This window comes from Sinohyriopsis cumingii, chromosome 8 (genome assembly GCF_028554795.1).
Source record: "Sinohyriopsis cumingii isolate HCF-2022 chromosome 8, ASM2855479v2, whole genome shotgun sequence".
Classification (NCBI taxonomy): domain Eukaryota; kingdom Metazoa; phylum Mollusca; class Bivalvia; order Unionida; family Unionidae; genus Sinohyriopsis; species Sinohyriopsis cumingii.
In genome coordinates, this window is record NC_142968.1 from 37,219,016 (window position 1) to 37,230,954 (window position 11,939).

The window sequence follows — 11,939 nt, forward strand, 5'->3', positions numbered from 1 at the left end:
ATTATGTCTAAGCGACATATACCAGTTTGGTCACTGTTAGGTTTAAAAAGTTAAGTTTGTTGTGGTGTTCCAATGGGTCAAGTTTGTTTCGAGAATAGTTTAGTCAAGGAGGGATACCAAGCCAAATATGGTTCCCTATTTAATAAAAAGCAATCTTTTGGAGCCCTAAAAAAAAGTCTGTTTTTTCTGTTAGAAGGTAACACGTCTCTCTTTTGCTTTCACGTTCTTTCCCGCACTCCTAGTCTCATGATTCTTGATATCAGGAAATGCGTAGCCATGATGGGCGGTAATGTAAGCAGCGGTTTCTACCAGTTGACTGAGGGGGTATCCAGTGTAGGCTTGTCTGTAGAATTGGGGAAGAACTCTGACCCCTAATCCCCATTGAGAAGGTCTTGGTTTAAAGGTGTCTAGAGATTTGTAGGCAACGTATTGTATGGCTGTAATAAACTGCCCTGCTATGTTGACGTCATACAATGCTTGATCTAGCCCCATTTCGGTGTACTTCTCAACGAGGGTCAGCGTCCCCTTCCTCCTCAACCGCCTCAATTTCCTCTTCTGGTTCTGATACTAATTCTTCAGTTGAGGTAGATAGTTTCAAATCCGCTGCTATGGTGTCTGTCGCTGTTATTGTTGTTGTGGTTGTTCTTTCAGCTGAGATTGCCTGTAGTATCGGAGTGAGAAAAGAACGTAGTGCCTCCGATAATTACATTTGAGTTTGCCATACCGTTTGTGTAACATAATTAGACCTTTGTTTTGCCACCACTCTTTCCGGGACGGGTTGTTTGTTAGGTATAGTCGGCTGTTGACTAGCTGTTATTTGTGTTCTCGATGTGGGTGGAGTGCTAACTGGCTAGGTCTGCATTTCTTGCTCCCGCTGCTGTTGCGTATATTTCTTCCCTCCACACCGAGTTCTGGACCTAATTCTTTAAATTTCGTTGTACCCGAACTTACATTATCCATATTATCACCAACAAAAGAAAACAAAACGCACAGACCTAAAAGAAACACTCATTCACTTTTTACAGAACATTACTATTTTTAAAATTTTGATAAGCGACGGAAACGAACAACTTAGAGTCACACTTTCTAACCAAGATAAAGAAATCATGCGCTGATAGACTCACTTCTGTATTTTTTCTTCTAACTGACTAACGTATCATAGGCAATGGAATGTGATTTCTTTTCGAGAGTATGGGGTAGCCCTGAAATTTTTTTTTGGGAAGTTGAAGCTATGGCGATCGCTTCGGTTATAAGATGACGGCCTCCTCTGACGACAGGCTTTCTCACAGGATAAGGAATTCAAAAATGTTGTGTTGTGTTGTGTCTCCAGTCTGTCCATCCATTGTCGACTCATCTTCCTACGAAGATGTGCTCAAGATAAGCCAAGTTGAACGAAGCCTATGTGAATTTGCATAGGGTCATGACAAGTCTGATACCGAGACCTGAAGAGATAGACAATATCATAATGTTGAAAGTCACTGAAGACCTGAAAGAAGAGCTCTTCAAGGAGGAATTCAAGAAGGAGAAAGAAGAATGGACGGAGAAGTACAGACTTCATAAACAGCAGAGAGAGCAGCAACAGCAGCAGCAGCATGAACCTGGCAGAGGCTTTGTTAACAGTTTTATCGACACCAAAGAGTTCTTCTTCTCTTTCCGAAGAAGCAGACCTTATCCTGTGAGAAAGCCTGTCGTCAGAGGAGGCCGTCATCTTATAACCTAAGCGATCGCCATAGCTTCAACTTCCCCAAAAAAAATTTCAGGGCTACCCCATACTCTCGAAAAGAAATCACATTCCATTGCCTATGATACGTTAGTCAGTTAGAAGAAAAAATACAGAAGTGAGTCTATCAGCACATGATTTCTTTATCTTGGTTAGAAAGTGTGACTCTAAGTTGTTCGTTTCCGTCGCTTATCAAAATTTTAAAAATAGTAATGTTCTGTAAAAAGTGAATGAGTGTTTCTTTTAGGTCTGTGCGTTTTGTTTTCTTTTGTTGGTGATAATATGGATAATGTAAGTTCGGGTACAACGAAATTTAAAGAATTAGGTCCAGAACTCGGTGTGGAGGGAAGAAATATACGCAACAGCAGCGGGAGCAAGAAATGCAGACCTAGCCAGTTAGCACTCCACCCACATCGAGAACACAAATAACAGCTAGTCAACAGCCGACTATACCTAACAAACAACCCGTCCCGGAAAGAGTGGTGGCAAAACAAAGGTCTAATTATGTTACACAAACGGTATGGCAAACTCAAATGTAATTATCGGAGGCACTACGTTCTTTTCTCACTCCGATACTACAGGCAATCTCAGCTGAAAGAACAACCACAACAACAATAACAGCGACAGACACCATAGCAGCGGATTTGAAACTATCTACCTCAACTGAAGAATTAGTATCAGAACCAGAAGAGGAAATTGAGGCGGTTGAGGAGGAGGGGGACGCTGACCCTCGTTGAGAAGTACACCGAAATGGGGCTAGATCAAGCATTGTATGACGTCAACATAGCAGGGCAGTTTATTACAGCCATACAATACGTTGCCTACAAATCTCTAGACACCTTTAAACCAAGACCTTCTCAATGGGGATTAGGGGTCAGAGTTCTTCCCCAATTCTACAGACAAGCCTACACTGGATACCCCCTCAGTCAACTGGTAGAAACCGCTGCTTACATTACCGCCCATCATGGCTACGCATTTCCTGATATCAAGAATCATGAGACTAGGAGTGCGGGAAAGAACGTGAAAGCAAAAGAGAGACGTGTTACCTTCTAACAGAAAAAACAGACTTTTTTTTAGGGCTCCAAAAGATTGCTTTTTATTAAATAGGGAACCATATTTGGCTTGGTATCCCTCCTTGACATAACTATTCTCGAAACAAACTTGACCCATTGGAACACCACAACAAACTTAACTTTTTAAACCTAACAGTGACCAAACTGGTATATGTCGCTTAGACATAATAATTTAAAATAAGATCAGTATGGCTATTTTTATGTACACTAAGTACTAATATTAGACAGATATGTTAGGAAGTAGGAAATTTAACAGACTCGTTAGATTTGAACTAATTGCACAGGTGGTTAACACATTATTGGTACCTTTTATTGTCCATTAGCAAAAACGGGACTTGATTTGAAATAAGTACGGGCTAGCGTTTTGATGAGTACTTAACATCCATGGCTGTCTTGCTGAGCACCTTTTTCCTCCTTTACCACGCTCGGACAGAAAAATGAGTGTGTGGTGAGACAATTCCCACTCATGTTTAAAGTCTTTCAGTCAGGGTGTTAAGGACTAGTTAGTCCTACACCTGAGTGGCTAAATTTAAAAATAGTCTGTGAGTACATAAAAGCTTGGGGGATGAGGCTCTCTTTCCTTCCCCAGGAGTAATTAAAAATCACGCGGTGCGTTATTAAACCAGTGATACATGCTCCATTAGAGCGAAAATCACTTTAATTCAAGTAAGCAGGCAAGCAAGTTCGGGTACCGTCTCTAGCACTCTTGATGACACCAACTGTCTGGGTTATTTTCTTTCTTGCAAGCCCCTATGGTCCACTTCTGTTTGTGATAATAACTTGTGATACTTCACATTTTCTAAAGTAGAAATCTTTACAAGCCGTACAAAATACAAAACTTATATGACTTTGGCTTTTGATACTTGCACAGACTCTTCACTTTATAAGTGTCACGAGAAAATTGTATATCCAATTTTTACCATTTTCAAAAACACGCACACACTTGCAGCTTGACCAGAAATATGTATATCTTGTTTTGTGGATAAGTCACAGACAAGTCCAAGCATATATAGGTGGTTATGAACGTTAGGAATATCCCCTCCTTTTTTCAGAAATATCAAAGCTTGTATGTGCATTTTCCCTTTTCCACTCTATATTAGTGCTTAGATTTGTTCCAAAAAAAAAAAAAGAAAAAAGAAACGAAATAATTTTGAAGAAAAAGAAACAACTGAATTTTGAATTCAGGTTTCTCTCTGTTTATAATTTTTTTCAAGTTGACGGTGCATGACAGAGTACATTCGCCTACCTTTCCAAAGTGAGAAGCATTTCTTTACATGTCATTGCCTTTGTTAAATTCGGTTTCATTGGTTAGTTATCGTTAATCTTTAATTTTTTTCATGCATTTCTTTTTGATAGAAGATTTAAGGCTTTCTATTGTTGTAACGGTATTTATGTTGTTTGGTCTGTTGATGAAATTATCTATAGCAAAGTGCTTAAGATTTTTCAGTTTTTTTATTATTTCAAGCCCTACAAAAGGAGACCAAGTTTGTCTTCAAAGACGATTGAAACTCTAAATTACACGGGCGTGAAGGAAAACATCGTTGTGTTTAATCTAATCATGCTTGCCGTATCTTTTTGTGTTTTAGAGGTCATATTTCTTCTTAAGTAAATACACGCATCAATAGACAGACAGATTGGGTCATCATCCTTGAATTTCACTGTACTTTCGGCTCTTTACTTCATACAAACCCCAAATTTATTAGTTTGAAAAAGAAAAGATAACATGCCCCTCAATACTGTAACACGTCTGTTCTGACTCTACCGATGTGAGTGTTTATGTCGAAATGTTTAAGTGAGATATAAAAAAATGGTCAGCTTGAAAACGCGAACCAATACTGTGACGCTCAGTATTTTGATGTGGTAAGAGGAAATGGTACAACACACACAAAGAATGCTTGTAAGTTCACATTTCAGTCTGTCTGCACTGTAATGGTAACAACGCAAGAACATAGGGATTATTATGCCACACAGCCCTAGAACAAAACAATGCATCACCCGTTGTAAGCCATTTCATTGGCTATACTTATTTTCTTACCGCGTTCGCTTCGAATTGACTTGAGTAGCTATTTAGACAGTGACGAGAATGGCCATGCTTTACTGGGTCTATTCTATAGGCGATTTATATAAAAAAATATTTTTAAAAATTAAACTAATGCACGAACAATCGTACCATGGGCGATCCCATGGAAATTGTGTCCGTCTTATTGCAAAATACATCAACATTTAATGTAACCGTGCAGATCGCTAGAACAAACCTCTGATAATATACATTTTGAAAAGTGTTGTGTGACACGGATCGCCATTGTCGCTTGGTGTCTGCTTTCTTGTTCGAAAAGAGATCGTTTCGTCTTGACTATAAAAATCTAATTTGACTAAGTTTTACGCACTAGTTGAACTCACACATTTACGTTGTAGGTGTAAGCCGTCGTTCTCAGTTTTCTGGAAGTTCGTTTTTGCGTTTCTCAGATGTGATACTATTTTTTATGGACCGAACGAAATTTCTTTTGGCGTGAATCAGGATTCGTGGTTTTGTGGCATAATTGGAGAGCATTGATTAAAGCTCAGTTATGTCGTCTTCGAAATCGCTGACACGGATTTGAACTAAAACTTCAGGTTTTGTGTGAGGCGATACGGTACATCATTGCTTTTTACTTCCTCAATGAAATCGTTTCATCTTATTGCAAAATTACATTTGACTAGGTTTCATACGCAGCAGGTCCATGTATACAAGGAGAGTGTCTTAGCGTCAGAGTATTCATTCCGCTCTCAAACGATCAAGAAGATGGAAGAGTCAGCACAGACCGACCTGCTGGTCAAATATTTGCTAAAAGTCATACGAAAGCATAATTCACATGCGAAAGTGGCAACAAAACTTACTCTTTTGGTCGTTGATTTGATGAGAGTCATACGAAAGTGTGTAAGTGCTAATGAAGTTTGCTATATCTGCAAAGGTAAATGGGTATTTGTCTCCAGAATACCTGCTTCGTCTAAGAAAGAGAGACAAAAGTCAAGATACCTAATATCGTTGTCAGGAGAAAGGACACTGGAATTCAGAGTGCCCTACGAGAAAAGAGAAGAAACAAAAACAAGACGAAACAGAGAAGAGGGATTCAGAAGAAGAAGAAATTGAAGATGATGAAGAACTTGTGCCAGTAAAAACATGGAAATGGAAAAATTGACAATGTGAGCAGTGGCGTTGGCCCTGATGTGAAATTTCATACTACCTTCTAAAAGAGAATAGACCAGAAAGAAAACGTAAGTGTCTCTTGGTCTTGACATTGTATAATAAGGATGGCGTGTTTTGTTTTTACTCACACTTTATGAAATTGTGCTCTTTCACCTCTCTCTATCCCTCTGGATCATGTTTTAGTTAGAATTGAAATGGAAGGATGTTTTCCTTCACGCACGCTCTTTAGGCATGCAAGTCCGTAAACAATAGTCAGTCTATTCGTCCATCATTTTGTGTCTTGATGTTTCCTAAATCACACACTGATGCCATAAAATAACGGGTTAAATGGGTTTTGTAGTGTTGGGAGTGGGGGTGGGTGGGGTGTAGGTGTTTGGCAGAGTTGGTCATTGCAGGTGAGGGCTTAGGTGCTTTCAAAAAACTTTTTCTTCTTCACTCTGTGTTGATGGAATATAATGGGTTATTTTCTTCACTCTCTGTTGATAGTATATATATAAAGGGTTATTTCTTCACTGCGTGTGGATAGTGTATAATGGTTTTCTTCTTCTTCCCTCTGTGGTGTGCGTGTGTGTGTGTGTGTGTGTGTGTGTGTGTGTGTGTGTGTTCGCGTACGTTGTGTAGATCGCATATTTGGTTGTTTTTCTTCTTCTTCCTCCCGAGTGTGGATAGTATATTTGCGGTTTGTATGCGTTAGCGACGTTGTGTGGATAGTATATTTGGGGTTTGTATGCGTTCGCGTACGTTTGTGTGGATAGTTTATTTGGGGTTTGTATTATCTCCCTTCTGTGTTGATAGTGGATTTGGGGTTTGTATGCGTTCGCGTACGTTTGTGTGAATAGTTCATTTGGGGTTTGTATTATCTCCCTTCTGTGTTGATAGTGTATTTGGGGTTTGTATGCGTTCGCGTACGTTTGTGTGGATAGTTTATTTGGGGTTTGTATTATCTCCCTTCTGTGTTGATAGTATATTTGGGGTTTGTTTTTTTCCTCTTCCCTCTGTGTGTGTGTGTGTGTGTGTGTGTGTGTGTGTGTGTTCGCGTACGTTGTGTAGATCGTATATTTGGTTGTTTTTTCTTCTTTCTCCCGAGTGTGGATAGCATATTTGGAGTTTGTATGCGTTAGCGACGTTGTGTGGATAGTATATTTGGGGTTTGTATGCGTTCGCGTACGTTTGTGTGGATAGTTTATTTGGGGTTTGTATTATCTCCTTCTGTGGTGATAGTATATTTGGGGTTTGTATGCGTTCGCGTACGTTTGTGTGGATAGTTTATTTGGGGTTTGTATTATCTCCCTTCTGTGTTGATAGTATATTTCGGGTTTGTATGCGTTCGCGTACGTTTGTGTGGATAGTTTATTTGGGGTTTGTAGTATCTCCCTTCTGTGTTGATAGTATATTTGGGGTTTGTTTTTTCCTCTTCCCTCTGTGTGTGTGTGTGTGTGTGTGTGTGTGTGTATGTGTGTGTGTTCGCGTACGTTGTGTAGATCGTATATTTGGTTGTTTTTTTTTCTTCCTCCCGAGTGTGGATAGTATATTTGGGGTTTGTTTTTTCCTCTTCCCTCTGTGTGTGTGTGTGTGTGTGTGTGTGAGAGAGAGAGAGAGAGAGAGAGAGAGAGTCTGCGCGCGTATGTTGTGTGTGTGTGTGTGTGTGTACGTGTGTGTGTTTGTTCGCGTACGTTGTGTAGATCGTATATTTGGTTGTTTTTTTTTTCTTCCTCCCGAGTGTGGATAGTATATTTTGGGGTTTGTTTTTTCCTCTTCCCTCTGTGTGTGTATGTGTGTGTGTGTGTGAGTCTGCGCGCGTATGTTGTGTGTGTGTGTGTGTATTGGTCTCTGTTTGTCCCTATAAAACTCACTTTATCCCTATCAGATACACTCTACCTACCTACCTACAGTAGCGCGTATTCAGGTCAGCCACTTGCAACACTGTTGCCATTTATCCCCTAGTGTTCAGTACACTGACGTCACTGACGCTGGAAATTTTGAGACTATAAATATCGACTTGGGGATTTCCACATTTTGTAGCTATACATATATACTAGAATTCATAAACAGGAACGTCACTCAAGCTGAGGCTATAAAAAGATAGTGGGATTTTCCAAAGGAAAAACCCACAAGTTGGAGCTATAAATAGATAGTGGGATTTGATAGGAATTTCAGCTGATTATAGATGCATAGGTATTTATCCATGATCGTCACAGAAGTTGATATTGTAAGTAGTTACTAATTTTATCCATTTTAGTCTAAACCATTGTAACTTAATTTTCGGGAATATGTTTATTTTCCTTTAAATTCTGGGACAATTTCGTCATTTTAACGTTACTTTTAGTCACATCCATTTTGTCGTTGAGCATTTCCTTGATTATAGCTATTTATAGCATCATTACAATTATGCAAATTTTTGAACACCCCAGCAAGATTTCAGGTCTTGGTAATGCTTTAAATATAAATCTCACGCTTGTACTAGTGTATGCATGTTTCTGTCTCTGTTGTGTTTGACCCTCTACCATCATTGTCCCTAGACAATCCCACCATGTTCAATTCCCCTTGACGCTATACAGACCCACCATGTTCAATTTCCATATGTTAAATTCCCCTAGTCCCTAGACAGACCCACACTCTATTCCCATGTTCAATTCCCCTTGACGCTCAACAGTCCCACGATTTTTCTCTATGTTCATTTCCCTTGTCGCTCAACAGTCCCACGATTTTTCTCCATGTTCATTTCCCTTGTAGTTCAACTGTCCCACGATTTTTCTCCATGTTAATTTCCCCTTGTCGCCAGATTGTCCCACGATTTTTCTCCATGTTAATTTTCCCTTGTCGCCAGATTGTCCCAGGGGTGTTTGTAATGCTAATTCCCATTGTCGCTAGGGTATCCCCATTTACTACTTATATATATATATATATATATATATATATATATATATATATATATATATATATATATATATATATCCTTCGGACATTCGGACGATGCGTTATGGGGCATCGTTGTGTAAAGTTATCACGAAGGTGTCATGCTTCTTCTTTGTTTCCTTGGTTTTATATTTTACAAGGGCTCCACTATCGAAGAGTCTAGTTTTGTTAATAGCCTCCTCAATGTAGCTTCTTCTGTGTCCTCTCCTTCAAAGGTGACCCTTGAGCTTTTCGAGTCTCTTTCCAAAGGTCATAGGATTAGAGCATATGTGTTTGGTAAGAACGCACACGCCTTAAAGGAGGCCTTTATTACCTGCTGGGGATGGAAGCTGGTCGTGAGTAGATACCGATGAGAGTATGCTTAGAAGTTCATTTGCATGTTCACTCCAGGAGGGTAGATTGATTATTCGAAAGGATACTGGACCTGTTCGACTAAGAAGCAAATTTAATCATAGGATAGAAGTTATTGGCGAAGTTAAACACTATTTTGAAATTGTCTCCCGTTTCGATCAACTTCGATTCTATATCTCGAATAAATATGCACCAGCGTACCGGTCTATAATGTGCCTTGTTGAGAAGCTTTTACTCGATTCTTTCCATAAAAAATTTGGCATACGAAGCGATCCCTTTTAGTGACCATTATAGTCCCTTTAAATTGTATAAGTGTTGGCTGTTGAATGCAAACTTGTGCAACCTGAGAAAATGTGTTAAATGTTTGATCAAAGTGAACGATTGAGGGGAATGATCAGGTGAATGCTTACTTCTGTATGATGTCAGTGTGTGTACATACAGGAACACATTCATTGTGACAATGAGAATTTTTCCAAAAATTAGTTCGTGATGTGATGCTATGTTGAGATGGTGCGTCGTATTTTGGATATATGAAGGCGGTTTTTCCATATATATATTTGAAAGGTTTGGGGTCATTATTCAGTACATGACAAGTTATACGTCGAGGCCAGTATATTTGGTGCAGGAAGAACCCGGTAAAACCGAGGAACGAACCATAGACCACGGGAAGCTACTGGCAAGATTCATGTCATACCCTCAAAGGATGCAAGTGAGATCCCAGAGACGACTCGGCTACCCGGGGTACCGTGTTCCAACACAAGGATTATGCAGATATAGTCTAAAATTAAACCCACACTCAAACTATATATATCCCATTTTAATGCTAAGCGCTGCAACAGTGGATAAGAACTAGTGACGATGGATTAAGGAATTTACGCCCCCTACGCACCGTTTTTGCATGAGTGGAATAAAATCACTTATGATCAGCGACTGTCAGTAAAGCATATCTATTTACAATAAGAGTAGATATTGGAAAATTTTACACGAATTTCGGAAACAGTGCATTAACTTGCACTGTTACATCCCCATCAATCTAAACGTTCTTTCGAGATACATACTTTTCTTTCTTGATTTATTAATGTAAACAAACTACAAACGCACAGAAAACATAATTATTTTCTGGCTACTTTTCTCTACCCCTTGATCCATCCCAAATTACCCCTCCCGAAAAAAAGGTGCACGAGAACATCATTAACTGGTCAGTGATATTGTCTACGTTTGTAAAACTAACTACAGTCATAACCAACAGACACAGCAGGGTGACCGGTTTGAAGCTTTTACTAGTGTATTTTGCGTGATGGAAAAACTATATGCACGGTATCTTCTTGGACTTTGCATTTCCCACCCCTCCCATCCGTTTTCTATGTGCAGAATAATTTATACATCCCATCTGATTCGGTAGAGAACTGGTACTTTCTTTTTGTTCTGTCTCGGTATCAAGTCAAGTGATCCCATAGTCGCGAAACTGTCTGGGCACAAAAACTGAATTCATGCTAAATTTTCAGAAACGTTAATTTTCTATAACCACTCTCTGGATGTGAGATTAATTTTAAAATATCTTTGCATAATCCTTACGCTTGAACAAGGGCCCCATTGGTAGCCGAGATTTCTAAGGCTCTCGCCTTTACAGATCACTGAATCTCACCTTTGTCCGTGTTGGTTCGAGTCTCTGCTCGGCCATGAAGGGTACGTAAGAAACTTGTTAGTAGCTTCCCGTGGGTCAGGGGTTCTTCCCCTTATTTTCCCGTTTTCCTCCACCAAGTGTACTGTTTACCATGTATAGCCTGTCATGTACTGAATAATGGCCTGAGACCCATAAACAAACACAGATTTGAGCACTTACCTACGTACATGCCAAATTACAATGATGTGAGTATATTCGAAATATGGTTTTTCAATTGAAAAATTTGGGTACAATTTTTCATTTTGTGCTCAGACTGTTTTGCGACAGCGAAGCCTTTTTAAAAAAAATAAAAATCAAAGACATTTTTTATCCATATCCGTAAATATGGATAAATGATTTGAAAAGATTTATCACACGTTAATTAAGCAATTTTTATTTCCTGGTCACTTCTAAGTTTGATTCGCCGATTTTGACGTCATGTGTTCGAATGTGATTTCTTCCAAACCGTAGATGACATTAAATAAAAGAATACAAACAAGTCACAGATGTGCCCTGTCTCATCGCTAGGTCCAAGGAACTGATATTGGTAATTCTCTGACACGGTCATTCTTATCTTCTGACTTGAGGACTTCATAATAAGATAAAAACCAGCCCACATAAAGCATGTAAGCGGTTACCTGACATTGTCAACAAGTGTACACAAATAATTTATGTTTATGATTTTCAATTTTGGGCACGCCATGCCACATATAATGGCTAATTATGAAAACTAATGATAACGAAGATGTAAAACTATCGGAAATTACATTAGTAGCTAGGTCAACGGGAATACTAAGCCAATATTGTATTTGAAAGTTAGAAATTATAATCGGACATTTTTATATCGGTTTGAAACATTTTTTTTTAAATGAGTACCCCTGAATCAGTCTGTACACAGGTTTGTTGGAATTAGTATATGCAGACTGGCTTTATTCTGGGTTTAGGGATGTAAAAATGAACCGTAGCCCACATGACCCTCTCTATTATCGCAAATGTTTACAAGAAAATTTATTTCCCATAAATGTAAGG